The sequence below is a fragment of the Grammomys surdaster genome, unplaced genomic scaffold, assembly GCF_004785775.1.
Source record: "Grammomys surdaster isolate TR1022 unplaced genomic scaffold, NIH_TR_1.0 126051, whole genome shotgun sequence".
Classification (NCBI taxonomy): Eukaryota; Metazoa; Chordata; class Mammalia; order Rodentia; family Muridae; genus Grammomys; species Grammomys surdaster.
In genome coordinates, this window is record NW_021620862.1 from 4909739 (window position 1) to 4929414 (window position 19676).

The window sequence follows — 19676 nt, forward strand, 5'->3', positions numbered from 1 at the left end:
CTGAGAGGCATGGGGAGAGGAGGGGGAGGGCTGAGAGGCATGGGGGAGAGGAGGGGGAGGGCTGAGAGGCATGGGGAGAGGAGGGGGAGGGCTGAGAGGCATGGGGAGAGGAGGGGGAGGGCTGAGAGGCATGGGGGAGAGGAAGGGGAGGGCTGAGAGACAGGGAGTGGGGAGCAGCCTCAGGAGAAAGACCAATCAAGGAAATTAAAACTGTCCCTCATTAACACACTCGTTAAGAACAAGAGGGAGGGATGAACTCACCTGATACTGAAATCAGGCAAAACATTTCCATTTCAATAATAGCCATGGCTAAGCCAGCAATTGGAACTGCTGTGTATGTTATTACAATTAAAATCGTAAGCTAACTTTAGTTTTCATTTTAAAACTGTAATTAAGCCACTGCTATCTATAGGCAGAAAACACTTCCAAAAAAACATGATCAACTAATTAAAGCTGTTCTATATTTAGACCAGAAGAACCCATTCCTCCCACAGGCAAGACAGCCCTGGGGAAATAGCAGAGAGCCTTCAGTAAAATGACACTTTAATCTTCCTCTACAACCCCTTCTCCTTCCTCCCTTCATGAACAAATCAGCTCTCCTGTCACTCTCTGTATTGCATTAAGAAAAATGTTTTTATTTCCCACCTTTTCTTCTAGAAATGACATGTAGCCTGCCCTTGGAAATTTTCTTTAAGAAACAGAACTCCAAAAATCACAATCCAGTCTGTACTGCATGTCATGGTTTAAAACAGGGCTTGTTGAACCAGGCTTCAACAAAATAGGTCATTTACACAACTTAGAAATAAACTTTAATAAAATTTTAAATTTTAGGATAAAATTGAAATGATACACACACAATTTTTTATAAGATAAATTAGCACAATTTATTTGCCCCAGCAGGTACACTGGTACACTTCAGGATGTATGACTGTTTGAAAATGAAATGCAAATTATGTGTAGGTGCACATATATGCTTAGCTTTTAACAGTATTTCAACTGTGTCTGCCAAACAAAGGACATTTTAGAAACTACAGACTTGGGCTCAAAGGGCCATCACAATACTTAAGTATAAGTAGCATCTTTGAACAAGAGTAGGGCCCTCTGCCTTTCAAAGGATTGATGTAACCAGGTATCTTACCACTTCTTTCTATACCAGTATGCAACTAAAGTTACTCACATTCCATCTTACAAGCTAATTTTAAATTTTCTATTCATGCACCAAATAATTGATATCTACATGTGTCCCTTTTTTGTCTGTGTCTATGTCTGTGTATACAGATCTCTATGCATGCAAATATGTCCGGTTACATGTGGGTGAGACTGTACATGAATATGCATGCACATGTATTTAAAGGTTGCATGGCAACCTCAGGTGTGAGTCTTTAGAACTGTCCAGCTTGTTTTTAGAAATGAGTTTTCATAGACCTAAAGTTTGCTAAGCAGATCAGGCCTGCTGGCCAGGAAACAACAGAGACCTGCCTGTCTCCCTCTTACAGCTCTGGCAGTGAAGAGTGGTACCAGGTCTCTTTTTTAACACAGGCTCCAGCAATTGGATCCAGATCTTCTTGCTCTCAGGGCAAGCTATGTACCCATCCACGCCATAATTATTTTCAACAGATCCTTGTTGTGTTTTATAGAAAAAAAAAAAAAAAGAAAAGAAAGTCAGGGATATGTTTGGTAGAGACACAGTATGGTGAGGTGGAAGGGGGTGCCTCTGTGGACCCATGCTGAGGCATCCTTTCCCCTGATGTACCAGTATAGTATAGAATGGAAGTTTATTTAGAGCATGGGGAGGGGAGTTGAGGGAGTAGTAGACACGGGGCAGAGGGGTGCAGGGGGAATAGAGGCCTGCCATGAACAAATGGAGAGAGAGGGAGGAGGGGAATGGGGAGAGAAGGAACAGAGAGGAAAGAGAGAAGAAAGCAAGGAAGCAGGAGAGAGAGGAGGGGGAAACAGCCCCTTTTATATTGAGTCAGGCATACCTGGCTATTGCCAGGTAACTGTGGGGAGGAGCCTAGAAGGAATGCTAAAAATCCTTGCTTACATACTACACTAATCCAAAAAATTATAATCCCTAGAAAACATGTATAGTTAAACCGAATAGAAAATGTAGCTGATATGCTGAGTGTCTGCTGTCTAATCACTCAGCCAGGGCTGGAGAAAATGTCAAGGAGCTTTGTTGAGGTGCAACTACATTAAAACTGCAGTTCAAGAAAATTACTATTGATTAAAATATGCTCAGAAAATGCAAGAAGTGACTCTTTCTTCTATTCTGATATGTGGAGGAGGTACAGCAGGTCCGTCATCTACCTGAAAGCTTTTCTTCTCAGGCTTTGAAAAGTACATCTATCCCAACCGCTCTCTGTGAACTACTCAGAGGTCCGGAGCTCAACATCCTTCTGTAGTGAGACTCAGACATGGTACCTGGTAACTGAAGCCAATACAAATAGTTTTGACTCTTTGGTATGATATGATCTAATTAAATCCTATAATGTAAGCTTTTGGAAGTGACCCTAATTTATGTAACAAGTATGCGCTCAAATGACTGAAGGTCACTTGGTTTGGAATCAGTATCCTGCAATCACATTACAGTAATCATCTGGATGAGAGTTTAAGAAAAAGAAAAGATTTTTTACATTTATTTTATTTATGTATTTATTATGTAGGGCGCACAAGGAACGTGCCATAGGATACATGTGTGTAGGTCAGAGGACAACTTGTACAACTCAGTCTCTCCCTCTACCATGTGGGTCTCAAGTGTTGAACTCAGGCTGTCATGTTTTGGAGCAAGTGCCTCTACCCACTGAGCCATCTTGTCTGCTCAAGCTCCAGTTCTTAGCATGCTGATCATTAAGAACTGTGAATGCATAGGTTTGTCATGTTCAGAGTTAAAAGTTAAAAGCATGCCAAGTACTTTGGACACCCAGTGGAAGGGCCCAGAGACAAGAGGGAAGAATGAATCTCTTATTGCCTTCCACCTGCCTCTGGGGTAGAATACCCATTTGGTCTAGACAGGATCCATTGAGAGATAAAACACTGGTTCTACAATGGCAAAGAGAAACTACAAAGAGGTGAGGTATAAGCAGGACCCTGAGAATACCAAGGAGCTGGAGGAACATGGCCGAGGCTGAGATGACCACCAGTGGGCCTTTGCAAGTTAGACAGATGGAAAAATAACTGGCCAAATATGGTAAGGTATACAGTTGCCAAGTGAGTAAGAAAATGAGTGCCTGAACCCACAGGGGACCCAGGCAAAACAGCAAGTGACTGAGTAAACCCAGAAAGACAGGAGTTTGACAGGTGCTGAGCTGGACCAAAGATGCAGCTAGACTTATGGAGGCAAGCAGTATGAATCCATCCTAAAAAGCAAGAGGAGAAGGTACCAGACAGGCGCCTGTAATCCCATCAGGACAGTGAGACCACCCTGGGTTTCAAAACAAACAAACATGCAGAAGACCCCAAATGCCTTAGAGTTATGCAATGCAAATTCTACCCATCTATGGGCAAAGCCTTTCCTAAGAGTAGTGAGAATGTATCAAATATTTTAATCACTATGAAATAAGCTATTGGTGAAGATCAATCAGCAAGAGCAGAAAAAATAAGAAACAGAGGCCTAATAATAGTTGTTACTACTTTCTTTTTTTACGACAAAGGCAACCTAGGATGCAAATGTGATAATTGAACTTTTCGGGTTAATGAGCTTTTAAGCAAATTGAGCCATAATTCATGTACTATAATAAGCCATGTATAAGGTGAACTGTTTAATGGGTTTTAATACATGCACAATATCATGTAACTATCATTGCTACCGAGTTCCAAACAAAATATCTACATCACCTCCAAAGAAACCTTGAGCCTATAGTCGGTCACTTCCCCTGCCTGCAGTGAGTCCACGAATTAACACACATCACTCTCAGTATGAGTTTGTCTTTTAAAATGCATTGTCCCCAAAGGGAATGCATGTGGGTATCTGCAAGTAGCAAATCCTCTGCAGAAGATGAATGATTATTTGCCAAAGATATACTGCCAGAACTCAGGACATATTCCAGACAATTTTCCTTTCTACATGCCTGGTGCACAACTTCCAATTTTCAGGGTTCATTAGGGTTTTTAAAGTATCGCTGGGCTTATCTGCTGCAAAGTATGTGGTTGTTTTTCTCCCCTTTAGATACCGTAATAACCTAAATATAGTGGCCAGATCTGAAGACGGCTTAAGTAGATGATGCACAGCTAATCACCCACTTCACAGCCTCAGCTCATAATTGATTTTTCCTTCAAGCCACAGAGTGAGACAGAGTTCTGTCTAGAAATGCACATGTGTTTCTGTGCTAGTCCCTAGGCAGATGTAGAGGATTATAAGTTTAGTTGGGTTTTTTTTTCTCTCTACTTTAAGGTACTTGCTTTAAATTATATATAATTTGACGTGTCAAGATGACTCTTTTGGTATACGACTGCACATCCTGAAATATGGACACCTTCTAATTTCTTTCAGAGATCATGTGGCCATGCTGAGTTGTAAAGAAAATCGTCTCCTTCGCCGAATGTCCATAATGTCCTTCTCTGGTGTACTCTAAAAAGTACAAAACGCCTTTTAAAACATTCCTTAACACAATAAAAACTGGCTGAACAAAAGTAAGATGCCTCTCTCTTACTATCCCCAGTGCGCATACATGGTCTATGTATATGGTATAAAATCCACAAACAGCACAGATACAGCACACACCATCGTCAGCTGAGTCTTCTAGGTGTTACGCATCCCTACATATCCACACACCATTTATGAACAATACTAGTAGTAAAACAATTCCCCTCATGATAATTAGCTTCTAGGATGAAACTGTATGAATGTAATTTCAAGTCTCAGTTTGAACTTAAAATTAAAAGATCCTTAAGTCTGAGTTTCAGGTTACACTCAAATATTAGCTGCCCCCCACCCCACCCCCAGGCACATCCTGAGAGAAGCACATGACAAAGGCTCAAACAAACATTCCAGGAAGAGAGACACAAGATAAGAGTTTATCTGGGAGATGAGCCCTTAACACAAGTATACCTGGGTAAACAGAAGCCACTTAAGCTAAACCTCTTTGTGGTAAGATATAAGGTACAAATTTGAGTTACTTAGAAACTGGGCCTGGGAATGGTGTTTGAAATCTTTTATGGTTATTGTTTAAGAACTAATTAACTGTCCTTGTGAATTCTGTAAAAATGGTATATAAGCTGCTTTTAGCTGAGGCTCGGGGCTCTCTTACCTCTTAATACACAGGTATTATCATCAATACACTTTATGTTATTACATCAAATCTACTGTTCGTGAGTATTTCTGGGGGAGCGTGTCCACTGGTATGGATTCTTAGACTCAACAAAACAAAAAAGAAAATAATATGTCTGGGCCAGTTCACCTTTTCATATTACCTATGCAAAAAAAAAACAAAAAACAAACAAACAAAAAACCTATTTTAAGTTTAAATATAGTGCCTTCATTCCCTATGAGTCACTCTCTATAGATTAGTCATAGGAAAAAATCTGTTACAAAATGCTCTTGTCCCTTGAGTCTGCTGGGCCCAATCTAATTCCTTCTGTAACTCTGTCTCCCCAGAACTGCAGGGTGGTTGCAACAGGGACCCAGAAGGCCTGGCCTTCAGGGTCAGTCACAATAGCCACCAAGCTCACAGGCCTTAGCCATTCTGCCTTTACAATGCCTGAGCACTCCAGGGGATCCTCCATAAATAATTCAGAAGCAGCAAAAAGCACATGTTCTAATCAATAAGAAGGGATAGCATAGCTCCCAGCAGGCCCCAGAGCACTGGTGGGTGTTGCATTAATTTCTGATCAAGCTTCCTGAGACAATTTAATTTTTTATAGATGAAAGACCTAAAATTAACCCTTTAACCTTATGTTTACAAAAAAAAAGTCTTTCCCAAGGGATTATTTTTTAAAAAGATTTAAAATTGTATTTAAGGAAGGTAGATGGCTAAAACAGGTATTTTAATACATAGGAGAATGGCTCAAGATGAAAGAGAAAAACAGATTTAGACTTTAATTTACCTAGTTTTGTGCCCCCAAATGCCCCTAATTGCATTATTTGGTCTAACCTTTAACGACCATTTTCAAGTGTGTGTTACAGAGATTTGAAATGACACCTTCACTTCACGTCTCAGGTGGCAATTCTCTGTATCCCAGGGAGGACTCTAGAGCACACACAGATTCTCCCATCCTGGGACTCCCTTTGTCCATTCTTAGCAAAACATTCAAGTTGCAGGCTGTTGGCCAGAACATGGCTGATTCTGAGATAGGCTTGTTAAATAAAAGTGATAAATTTTGATTTTGTGATCATTCATCTTTGCATTTAAGTGTGAAAGTGGATCTGTGAAGATACAGCTCAGAAAGTCAGGAGTGGGTAACAGTGGGTTATAGAGTTTTGAACGTGGGTTTTTATCCTCAATGTTTATTTTATTTAAAATAAACAAAGGAATTTTGGTAGTCAAAAGAATATGAATGTCTCTGCATAGTCTCAAGAGAGAACCATCTAAATCTTGCTAGGAAGTCCTGGCTTTGAGAGATGTCTGGTTAATAATTCTCTCTACGGAGACCAGCAAGAGCTCTCTGCACTCAGTAGTCAGTGAGAGGCTCTCTTGAATTTTGTCCTGCTAGCTATTTCACTAGTTACTACCTGATTAGAAAACTATAGAAAGTACAGTAGAATATTATCTAAAGACATTATCTCTTTTAAAGTAGTCAACTGAAGAACACACACACACTAAGATTTTCCAATAGTGCCCAAGGAAACAGAAGGTTTGGATTCTTGAGGAGCACTGAGTCATACCAAAAAGAGGACCTGTCTGCTCCAAGGCCCTTTAGCCTAATATTGGTTAATGGGACTCATGCTTGTTCTGTAGAGTTTGTTAATCCTAGGGATGGGAGGAGAAAGACCACAGAACCAAATCACGGCCAAATTAATTAAGGCGAGCTTTAGTTGTATACTCAGGCTGTCTCTCCCTAAGGTGAGCTTCAAGAGTCAGCAGTAGATATGGGGAGGACAAGGTTTTGATAGCTCAGGAGGTTTGTGAATGGTGATCTGGCAGGCAAATAAGTGGAGGGTCACAGAAGCACAACATTAGCTTAACACTTTGATCATTACAACCTTCTGAACCAAAGGCCTGGTTGCAAAGTGGTCATTACAAGGTGGTTATAATAACATGGTCATAACAACCTTTGAAACAAAGACATGGTTGCTGTTTCCTAGAACAGGAAGTACAGAACCATTGGTAGTTAAGGTTACAGCTAGGGCCTAGCCCAATCCTTGAAAAAAAAAAATTTATCATAAACAGGAATGAATCTAGTTTGTCTTTACTATAAGATGGCTTTAAAGCCCAAGATAAAAGCAGGCTGGTTCATCAGGTTAAGAAAGACCTTACACAAAAGACAGTGTATTTTCTAGCAAACAATGTAAGCTCAAAACCATCAGGTGATAATAGTATGCCATCAGTCATCGAAGCTGTACAGCAGAGACTGGAGAAGTGACAGCAGAGAGGTATCCTGTGCTACTGTCACCAGTGAGTCACCATCCCTACAGATTGTTTTGTTGTTGTTCACTAAAGATTACACCACGAAGCACCAAGGCATTGAAATCAGTGCCTTGGAGGGATACTTTGTAAACACACATCCCCAAGCCTGGCTTAACAGGGTGGAAAGAATCTTCCCTGGCAATTATGGACCACTGTTAAGGTCAACAATTACAGTGTTACATCACTTGTGACAAACACAGAGGTGGGATGAGCTACTCAGTGGGACAGTTTCAGGTGGCCCTGTACATTCAATTCCTCTGCTTTGCTTAAAGCCAGTGATTTCCAGGAAAATGAAAGTTCAGGCTGTTGATAGTATACCAAACATCAAATATCATATAAACCTAATATATCTTGATTCTCAACATATCTGGCTTGGAAATCAGTGTTCTCCTCTTGTTCTTCATTCTATATGTACTCAGTGCTAATGCTTCTGCCCAAAATTTATCAAAACTTGACTTTTCTATGACCAAGTATCTGGGCTTAGCTCGGCATCATGACAGGCTACTCCTGCCAATCTGATTGATTCTGGATTCCCATAGTGAAAGAATCAGCTCCTGGAAGTTATCCTGTGACTTCCATGTGACCACAGTGTGCACCATGCTCACATCTATCCTACACACACACACACACACATACACACACACACACACACAATGAAATGTTAAATGCAGTTTGCTAGAAAGTGGCAAACCCTTTAAACAGTCGCAATCGTCCTAAACATGCTCAGAATTTTAAAGTAAATGACTAACACACCACTGCAAAAACACAGAATTTTTAAAAGCACTAAATTTAAATTAAATTATTCAAAATTTACACTTAGTATATATTATGGACTCTGTATTAGAATGCAATGCTAGGTCCTAGATAAATCCCATTGTTTTTTGGTTTTTGAGTTTTTTTTCTTTCTTGTACAGACAACAGAGGCACTGTTTGGCTGGAAGTAGGAGTCTTATTTTGGTATGAATTTAGGTTTCCTATAAAGAAATAAAAGTATGCTTTGATATACTCTTGCACATTTTCAAAGTACCCCCCTTTAATAAATCACCTTTAAATAAAGTAAAAGCATTTGGGGAGAGCGGTTGTGAATAAGCAGTGCTGGCTTCAAACCTGAGCACACCACCAGTTTCTTAACAGAGAGCACTCTTGTCCCCAACACCAAGGACACTCAATCCTCTCTCAGTGCCTCTGTAACACAGTCATCAGAATAGATGCCTAGTCTCCGTGGCAATCCCTTTAAGTAATTCTCTATTTTCTGGACATTCACAAACACAGCAGCCAGAACACTATAAGGAAGATGAATAGAGAAGACAAGGGAATCTCATGGTCTTAGTTCCAACCATCGGTAGCTTCTGGATGGAGGGTAGAAAGTTTGATGGGAACACTTAGAATAGGAACTACGCTCAAGTCATGTATCATGGCACAACTCATGACACATGGTAACTTCCCACAAGGCTTTGACAAGGAAGCCTTTCGTACTAAGTTGTCACATCTGCCTTGCAGTCGTGTGTATACCTCAGCACTCCAAGTTCATGTCATAACATATTAGGAAAGGAAAGACATCAAAACGGTCCTTTGATCAACATCGGTTATCTATGTGTAACCTATAACCCACAGCCACTGGCTCAAAGTATTGAACCTTTGATTTAATCCAAAAAAGGTAAAAATCCCAAAGCCTTGCACTCTTCCTCACAGGCAGCAGCATGGCAAACAAAATGCTTCCACAAAACCCCTCCACTCCCTTACCATCCTCATAAGCTACTTACTGTCGCCCTGCAAGGCTCTGGTCACTCTGCCATAGCATCCCTGTGGAGCTGACAAGAGGTGGTAGGGATTTGAGATGCCTCAGTGTCCTTAGCAATCTTCAGTGCCAGCCTGTGGTCTAAAATCCTTCTCCTCTTCCCAGCAAAATGCTGAGGAGGAGGCAGCCTTTTAAAGCTAACGCGGCCACCCCACCTTCTCCATTCAATTTCTTCTCGGGGCAGTGTTCTTGTCTCAGCAAGAACATGGGTTTGGTGTTTGAAGCTCATTTTTGTGTCTGCAATAGTGTCGTGATGATTGACCCACTATTATTAAACTATGGTTCTTAATGAAACTGCATTGTGCTGTAGCATCTAAAACACTCCAGCTGAAATTGATTGATTATACCCTAGAAGGAAGGAATAAGGTTTCCAATTTCAAACACATAATAGAAAGCTCCTGGTTTCCATGTCTAATTATATGAGAATGGATAAAGCCATATGCCCTCCCTATCAACAAATTCCAAGAATCTGCATCTATCCTTTTTCCCTCTCAATCTAGTCAGGGTCCTCATTAATGACAGGAGCATATCATAATTTAATTAGCTGCCACTGACTGGCAATCTACCCATTTCTTTTTAATTGGAATCATTTCTTAGAACTATCCATAAAGTCCCACTTTGCATAACTAACAACCTTCATAAACAAGACCTCTGGAAAACTGCTGACTCTTATTAAGAAAAACACACAAAGCATTTGAACATAGTCACTGTTACACTTGCCTGAAAACTAAGGGATATGAAGTTTCCCCTTGAACATTACAGATATGGCTTATACCAGAAGCTTGAAATCACTACCAGAGACTGCTCAGAACTACCAACAGTGGACTGCTGCACAGGACCATTCACTGATGGAGGCTGCAGGCAAGGGAGCTGCTTCTTAAACACAAGATGGAGAGCCTGGTGCAGCAGCAAAGTATTTGAGGGCTACCTGAGCCCAGGAGTCGAGTCCCACCTCAAGACCAGAGTGAAACCATGCCTTAAATAACCAGATGTGAGGAGAAATGTGGTGATAGCCAAATGTGATTTGCTTAGTCTTAGGATCAAATATATACTCCATCTACCTGAAAAGAGTTGAGACTAGCTCTAGGATACAACTGTGAGAGGATCAGTGGAATCAAGAGTGTGTGTGTGTGTGTGTGTGTGTGTGTGTGTGTGTGTGTGTGTGGGCACGCAGTGTACTATTTGAACAATACCTCCTGAAAAATGGGTATACATTCAGGTTCTTTTAGGAAACAATGTCCATGGAACTGAACAATAAAAAAAAAATAAATAAATAAACAAAAGGAAGGAAGGGAGGGAGGGAGGGAGAGAGGGAGGGAGGGAGGGAGGGAGGGAGAAAGAAAGAGAAAGAAAGACAGACCAAAACCAAAAACAAAACAAAACAAAAAAAAACAACCCTAAGCAGGCCCCTTGGACTCTTTGTTGTGGAATGATGCCAGGCTCCCTGCAAGTATTTTTAAATAGAAATTGCACTAAGGTAATTTCTCAAGATAGGATAATATTTCCACCCTTCTCACCCACACATTTTAAGAACTGGACCAGGTTGGACGTTGAGGAGCTCTGGATGCCTGCTTCTCTTCCTTCCAAGGCCCCTGGAGTTACAGAAGCTACATTAGGAAGTATCTTAAGCCAGCAGGCATCCTGGGGTCTCTGGCCCAGTGCTGCTGTGTTCACTGAAGAAAGGACATAGGTTTGGAATGTACATCTGAGTTTCAGTCTCAACTCTGTCTCTGTGGCTGCAAAGTGAAACAGTTGAGCTTCTGAGCTCTAGGGCTTCAGGTTCTTATCCATCAAATAAGAGTGGTCATTCCTGATCCAAAGAGGCTGTTGTCGTGCACAAGTGTTTAGCACCTCGGTGCACAGCAGCTGGCCTTCTCACAACTAGTTCACATTGAAATTGGTTAGTACACTCACTGAGCAAATAACAACAGAATAAATAATTCTATGTCAGTGTTTGCAGTTAGAAGCACTACCAATGCCTACCAATGCCTGCCTGCGCCTGAGGCACTGGACTTAAGGCCAGTTCCTGCCCTGGTTCCATTAGCTTACATTCTGATTTTTTCTTAAAACCAAAATTTTCAGAGATATTGCAATGGTTTGACTAAGAATGGCCCCCATAGGTTCATATATTTGACTGCTGAGCCACAGAAGAGTGGAACCCTTTGAAAGGATTAGAAGGATCAGGCAGTAGGCCTTGTTAAAGAATGTGTGTCACTGGGGGTGGGCTTTGAGGTTTTAAAAGCCCATACCAGGCCCAAGTATTCATTCCCCCTCCCCCTCTACTCTCCTTTCTCCCTTTCTCTTTCTCCCTCCCCTACTCCTGCCCTTCTCCCTCCCCTCACCCTCTCTCTGCTTGTGAACCAAAATATTGATATACAGATCTCCATTACTTCTCCATGCCTACTACACCTACCACCATGCTCCCTGCCATGGTGATAATGGACCAAACTTCTGAAACTGTAAACAAGGCCCCCATTAAATGCTTTCCTTCATAAGAGTTGCTGTGGCCATGGTGTCTCTTCACAGCAATAGAACAGTGACTAAGACAGCTCTCTAGACGCTCAGACACTTGAGTATAAGAGTCCAACACCAAAAAGGACACTCTGATCTCAAAGGAACAAATAACTGTAAGGTCAAGGGGCATTGTAAAGAGATCCCTCACTTTCTAAAAAGTACTCCTTCCCTGTTATGAGTTAGTAAGGACCAAACAGTCCCCTCGGTGCCTGGGAGTGGGGGCGGGTGTGTGTCACGGTCATTGATAGCTCTCATAATGGACTCCATAGACCTAGAGCATGGCAAGGTACAAATGCTGATGAAGACCACCCTCACAGAGGCCTGCTGCTCTGATGGTTTTGAGTGAACACGAAGAGATGGCAGCAGGGATGTAGAAGGCTATTTGGAACAAGAGAGAAAAGGGAAGGAGGAAAACCACCAGAGGGAGGCAAGCAATGATTCAGAAAATCATCAAGGGGTGGGGCCATAAGGCATCTCACCTGTAATGAACACTAACTATCTGATGGGGGGAGGGGGGGACTCTTGAAGTTGCTCCTCATTCACGGAACGCTGACTGTGCTGTCCGTCATCGCTTACATAAACCGCACAGTATCCTTTGTGGCTCTTGAGGACAGAAGCAGTTTGTTTTCCTGTTAATCCCCACTAGTCTTGATGGCGCCAGGCAGAGGGGATAACCTGTTCAGTAGTTCCTAAAGGCCTCCGACACACACCCAGAGTGCTCACAGAGTCCCATTTTCCTACCACCTGAACCCACCCACGTCAGGTTGAAGCTGGAGCTGCCTGGCACATTTCTCATTGTAAACAAACTCTGCCTGGGCAACCCCCCCAGGGAAGGGACCGGTTGTTGCTTTCTTCATTTCCCAGACTGAGGAAAGGCCAGCCTTCAGAGGCAGCAGCAGGAAGCAGCAGTAATTTATTTGCTGGAAAAAGGCCCTGCCTCTGAGGGTTCCTGTCATGAGCTCCAGGTAGAGAGAGCCAGGGGATTAGTTCATACTGTGAGAGACAGGAGAGAAGCCAGGCACAGGCCCCGTAAAGAATATGCCTTCATTACAAACCGAAAGCAACGGAATCGGCATGTGCTCTGCACTGGTAATTCCAAGCTCCTATATACAGAGAAAAATTACCAAGCAAAGAAAGATGGAAGGAAGAAAATGGAGGAACCCTTATAGGCCCAGAAGCCTGCTATTTCATCAGCTACATGAGGTATTCTGGGGGAGGGATGTGATTTAGTGACTCTCAAGATGAAAAACCCAATTCCCACTCCAGCAACAGTCCCAGCAACTTCCCAGGCTGAGCCCTTTGCTTGTGGTAAGATGAGACTCGTCTGGTATAACAGTGCCATCAGGACAGGACAGGACAGGACAGGACAAGGTCACTACTGCACAACCACAGTACAGGACATGGCAAGTGTTCAGGACAGTAGCAGAGAGCCACCAGACCCTAGGGTGGTATTGGAAAACAAGACTAAATTCCAAGACAACACTAAGAAACTGCTCAGCAATGCTGCCACCTTAAAAGGTAACAGGAGTGTAGGGATGAAATTTTAAGAAAATAAAATGACAGCACATGGACTAGAGACAATACTCCTGATACATATACACAAACATACATACACACAAACACACACACACACACACACACACACACACACCAAGACAGTGTCTCACTGTGTAGGCCTGGCTGTCCTGAGACTCACAGAGATTTGCCTACCTTTGCCTCCTGAGTGCTGGGATTAAAGTTTGGTCAAAACCACATGACCAGACACTCCCTGAGATGTGCTCCTGGAAAAGAGGCAAGGTCAGGAAGAGCTGGGAAGGATAAGCACACTATGGCTTTAAAAAATATTATCTGCCACATTTTAATGAAATGATATTTAAGTGAGTCTTAAAAGGAACTTCATATATATTCAATAGTCTACTGGCCACCTAGGGCTGTACTCCATCCTCCATCCTGAGTTTAGAGAGGCTGACATCAGCTGTCTTCCATTCCTGCTCTCCACCTTACATTTTGAGACAGTAGATACTACTGATCATATATTGAAATATCATACTGTATCCACAAATATGTATAAATGCATGTCAATCAAACTTAAAAAAAATACTAACAGATATAAACCCATAAAATGAGTAATAAAAGTTCCTAAGGAAAATGCCCAAGGATACACATGCCACAACTCACTTCTTCCCAGTTCAGTCCAAATTGATACCATGATGACGGCCTCTGGAAATGTCCAAACCCGGTGCTCTAGTGGGGTCAAAAGGCAGGCCTTCCTGCTTCCTTTGCCATTCTCATCCAAGTTATATTTTGTTCTTAATTTTGTAGAAAAGACTTTTTGACACAGCATGTCAATATCTTTTGTGCTGCTAAATGCTGGGATGTTTGCAAAGCCATTGCTGAGATTTTCATCATCCCTAATGAGTAATTAACTTTTTCAAAAGTTTCATGACTTTTTTTTTTTTTTTAACCAAAGAAGACACAAACTCCTAGCTGTGTTCTGTTAGTAGCTGTCCTATCTCTGATCTAATGGTGTGGTGTCACATCACTAAAAGAACCAAGTTTAAGGTTTCCTCCCATTTCCTTAATCGCTCAAGAGTGAGCCCTCATCCCTGATGGCTGCCAAGTCCTTTCAGAACTGAAGTGACTTTTCAAACTTTGGCTGATATTGTTCAATATTGCTCACCCATCACAAGGCACTTGCATTGCTCTTCAGTTGTCCAAGGTGGGCCTTCCATATGGATAGCTGCTGCCTGAGGAAGTCAGTCAGCCAGTGGGTATCACTGGAGACACCAAAGGCCAAATGTTTTAATAAGTTCCTCACAGTCTACACCACACCACATAAAGTATATATGCTTGCTATAGTCTCTATTTTCCAAATCTCCCACTATGTGTAGCACATACTGTAGCACTACTGAGCAGTAAATCCATGCCACTGATTTTGAAAGACCATAAGGCACATATGAAGCTCCAACCCCTTTTGCCTGTGGGCTCATGCAGGAATCACTTTCTCTTCTACACTCCTAAGACTGCCCACCCTACATGTTCACAAAAGGACAAAGAAAGATATGTTGGCTGGCTCTCCAGTTTCACAGCCAAGCAGGACAAGGTCTCCAGCATGAGCTCACAAATGAACCAAGAGAAGTAAGGTCAGCCTTGGTGGCCCTAGGACTTTCACTACACACCACACTGATTTTGTCTCTGCTGACAATAAACACTCTTTAATCCCTCTTAATAAGGAGCCAGCATCTTTGGCAAGTGTATTACAAAAGGACGAAACTTCTAACAGGTAGGACTCCCTGAGCCTCCAGTAAGCAACTGGATCACTTGTATAGTGATTAGGGCTCAAGTCTTCTAAGTTTTACCTCTGCTCACAGCACGGAGAGATGCCAAGGTCACACGTATAGGTCACCACAGGCCTTTCTGCTGTGATACAATGATGGTAGACTCAGCCCAAGAGCCAGATCTCCCACTCACCCTGGGTTTTCTTTTTCCCCTCTTTCCTTCAAGACCAACAGGAAAGTAATACTTCATAGGTTCCAAAGCAATCAATCCTACAGAAAGACTTCTCTGGCTACAAAAAGCTGTAGGCTTGGCAGCAAGGCCCAGGACAAAGAAAACATTCTTGGTCTTGATCCTACACTCAACTTAGTATGATGACAACTTAACAAATGAAATTGTCAAAACACAAACTATACTAAGCTCCCAGGAAGAGTAAATGCATTGCCCTTCTTCCTTTACCCAAAAATAGGGCACATCTGGGGTTTACCTCCCGGCGAGGGGCAAAGGGGCAAAGGGGCTGTATAACAATTGCAAGGCTGGTGACACTCGGCCATAATTACATGGACAGTGTTCCTTGGTGTTTGGCATTGCCCCATAACAAATCCCTCTCATGACAAGACCAATATAAAGCAGATGACTTTCATCCTCCTTAACTTCATACTTTTGATACAACATATCAAACCAGTCGTCTCGCTGCTCCTATGTGGTTTTGGTTAAAGAAAACGGCATAATCCCAAGCCTATTAAGCAATGCTGCTTCACAAAACCAAAGCATGACCTTCATGATAAGAACTCAACCAAACCAAGGAGCTTGACTATCAAGTCCAGCGCAGAAGAATCATCACGCTTTTGATGGTGTTGTTTTCACCACTAGCAACTCTAAATGCTAACAACATACTGTGCTAAATGCTAGCTACTCCTGCAGCTTTCCTGGCTCGGTGGAAGATGCTCTTAGGAGACATCCAGCCTCCTTGTGGCTCTCAGACCACTGAAACAATGGAGCCCAAGATAGAGTTATTCCTGGGAACCTAATGCTAGGAGAAGGAAAATGCAGGAGCCTGGTGCCTGTCAGAGGAGGATTTATCACCAGAGAAGATATTTCAAACAGTTCTAACAGTTTATCAGACCACCTTGAAAGACAGACCAGAGTCACAATAATGAGGGATCAGTGACAGGCCAGACCACAACTGTCAGGGTCTATACATCAACACAGAGCTCTTACTCTCTACCCAAATCTCACCATCAGAATCTCAGGGATGGACTGTAGAATTCACTACATCCTCTTATTTGTTTTTCTTCCCAGTGTGGCCATATTGAACAAATCTCTTTTCTCTGTTTTTCACTAGAACCCGTATGTTTAATTGGCCCCAGTGTCCAAGCACCGACTCCAGAGCTCTGGTGAAGATTTAGTGCCTGATCTACAGATGTTTGCAATCATCACTAAACACTACAAAAGGAACCACGTTTGTCTTGCACTAGGTAGGGGTCTTCTCAGTCCAGAAGTTTTGAACCTAATGGTAAAAATCAGACTATTGGCTTCAACACTAAAGATCTAGTGTGGCTACTGTGTATAGGTCACTCCCCAGCAGAAGTAAATGTTCTCAGAGCCAAATTCTCCAAGTCCAAGAAGGCTCAGAAATAGAAAACAAAGGAGAAAAAGAGAATAAAATAGCATGATGAAAACACTTTATGCTGTTGATGAGAGCAAAGAAAAGTATTACCACCACATGGATTCTCTAACAGTTTGGATTCTAAAGAAAGTTTTAGAATACTATTTTTTGTAATGCTCAATAGCAAGACATCTATGCTATTTGGGAGCATATCATGGAAATTATAACATGATTAAAAGCTTAACCTGAAAAACCTTCTTTGGCATCTTTAAAACCCACTGAGATTAAGAGCTAGACATAGCTCTGTGGTTAAGTGCACTGAATACTTTCTCCAGAGGATCTGGACCCCATTCCCAGCACCCGCACAAGGACTAACAACTGTCTGTTACTCAGACACAAAGGATCCAATGTCCTCTTCTGGCCTCTGTAGGCACTGCAAACACATAGTACTTAATACATATGTATAGAAAACACCCATACACTTAAAATAACAAATACAGAGGAGCTGGAGAGATGACACAGCCGTTAATAGCACTGGCTGCTCTTCCAGAGGAACCGAGTTCAATTTCCAGCACCAACATGGCAGCTCACAACTGTCTGTAACTCCAGTTCCAGAAGATCTGGCACCCTCCCACAGAGATGTAGGCAGAACAGCAATGCACATAAAAATAAATAAATCTTTTAAAATATAAATAAATAAATCTAAAACTCATTTGTAAAAGCCATTGAGTTCCTTTTCTTTGTGAAGTGTGTGAAAAGTGGTGCAAATGAAAGCTAAGGGCCTAGTGGAAGCAGATACGACAATCTACAGGACAGGGGTGCTTTACAACACACAGCAGCTAATCTGGAGATCAAAGAAAGGGAAATTCAAATTAAACCGAAGAAGTAACTTGCAGAATGTGCAGCCCAAAGACTTAAAGTTCCTCTAAAGTTAAAGACAAAGTAAGAATTTGCTTCACCAAAAAGGAGCTACAGGTTGTACATCCCTAATCCCAAAACCAAACTCCAAAACGTTCCTAGACCATTGGAATTTTTGTTTTTGTTTTGCTTTGTTTATTGTTTGTTTGTTTGTTTTTGTTGTTGTTTTTGAGAGAGAGGGCCTCATCCATCCTTAACTGGCTGTGAACTTATATTGTTGAAGATAACCTTGAACTTCTGATTCTCTGACCTCTACCTCCCAAGTGTTGGCATTATAGTTATTTGCCAGCAACCTGGCTTCTTCGCTGCTGAGGATGGAACCCAGAGTTGTGTGCATTCTAGATGAACACTCTGCCTACTGAGTACAGTGTCAGGCCCTGCACCTGGGTTTTGTAATGTGAAGATTAGGATATTCAATAGTTCAAAACTACATACAACTTCCAAACCCTGAAATGGAAAGCCAATAAATGCTATAATAGGTAAAAGGTTGGGAGCAAACTATACTTGCTGTCTGACTAGATGAAGGAGAAGACAAGACAAAGGGAAGACTCGAGAGTCATTAGGAGGCTGAGTCATGAAGGCAACGTGGGTAACATCCAAAATCATGTGTGTGGATACAGGGGGCTAAGGGTGGAGTTTCCTAAGAGATAGAAAAGCAACTTGCAATACTTAAACCTTCTGCTGTATAGAGTGGTTCACAGCTGTAGTCCCAGCATTTGGGAGACTGATACACTGGAATGTTTGTGAGTTTAGAGCCAGTCTGAGCTACAGAGTAAAGCCTTGTCCCAACACAACAACAACAACAATGCACACGCACACGTCTTTGTCTCACACCTGTTCAGAAAAACAGATGCTTTCCATTCGGGACTTATAACAGCAAACCAGATCTAGATAAAGAAAATGAGCTGCCTCGGCCTCATTGCTGATTGTCTATCCTCCCTACAGTGTCCTCCCTGGTTCCACTTTGTGTCCTCTGTTTATAGTTTTACCTATCTCCAGCTTATGCTGTAGCCTTGCCTGCAAAGTTCCTGCACATGGCTCTGAGTAAACAGCTTACAGACAAGATAATTAAGGCACAGAGGTAAGTAATTGCCCATGGACAGACAAGGGACAAACTACCCTCTTGTCCCAGAGCCCATGTTCTTCATCATAACACTCTACAGCCTGGTTAGGAAGCTACAGCACCTGTAACAAGAATGGAGATGTCTTTTTGGACCTCCACATACACATAAAATGCTGGGTGCAGCAGTGTGTCTATATCCCCAGAATGGAGACTGAGAACAGAGGTGACCAGATCTCTGTAGTTCACTGGTCAGTTGGCTAGCCAAATGGGTGAGCTCCAGGTTCAATAAGAAACTCTCTTTCCCCCAATGGAGGAGGTAGAGAGAAGACTGAAGGGGCTGAAGGGGTTGAAGGGGCTGAAGGGGCTGAAGGGGCTTGTGGCCCCATTGGAAGAGCAACAATACCAAACAACCAGGGCTCCCAGAGTCTAAACCACCAGCCTGGGAGCACATAGTGTGGGACCCATGGCTCCAGTAGGGGAGGATGGCCTTGTCGAGCATTGGTAGGAGAGGAGGTCCTTGGTCCTGTGAAGGCTGGATCCCCCAGTGTGGGGGAATTCAAGGGCAGGGAGGTGGGAGTGGGTGGAAGAGTGGGGGCACATCTTTATAGAAGCAGCAGGAGGGGGGAATAGGATAAGGGGTTTCTTGGGGGGTGGGGAAAAGGGATAACATCTGAAATGTAAATAAATAAAATATCCAATTAAAAAAGAAAAAAGAAACTCTCTCTCAAAAACTAAGGTGAGGAGTGAGTGAGGAAGATACCTGACATCAAGGTGTGGCCTCCAGAGCCATGCACACTTGTCACAGGGGCATGTGCCACAGGTGCATATGGCTACACAAACACATGTGTGTGTGTGTGTGTGTGTGTGTGTGTGTGTGTGTGTGTGTGTGTGAGAGAGAGAGAGAGAGAGAGAGAGAGAGAGAGAGAGAGGCCT

The 19676-nt window shown here is 42.4% G+C and overlaps 1 protein-coding gene and 1 long non-coding RNA gene across 2 annotated transcripts in view; one reads left to right on the plus strand and one right to left on the minus strand.

Moving 5' to 3' along the window:
- Positions 1 to 4632, plus strand: part of LOC114610660 — a 5288-nt gene extending 656 nt beyond the window's left edge. The window contains exon 2 of the long non-coding RNA XR_003709716.1: positions 4493 to 4632. This is a non-coding gene — a long non-coding RNA (uncharacterized LOC114610660). The remainder of the gene's footprint in view (positions 1 to 4492) is intronic.
- Smyd3 (SET and MYND domain containing 3) overlaps positions 1 to 19676 on the minus strand; it is a 550757-nt gene that overhangs the window by 284317 nt on the left and 246764 nt on the right. The window lies entirely within an intron of this gene.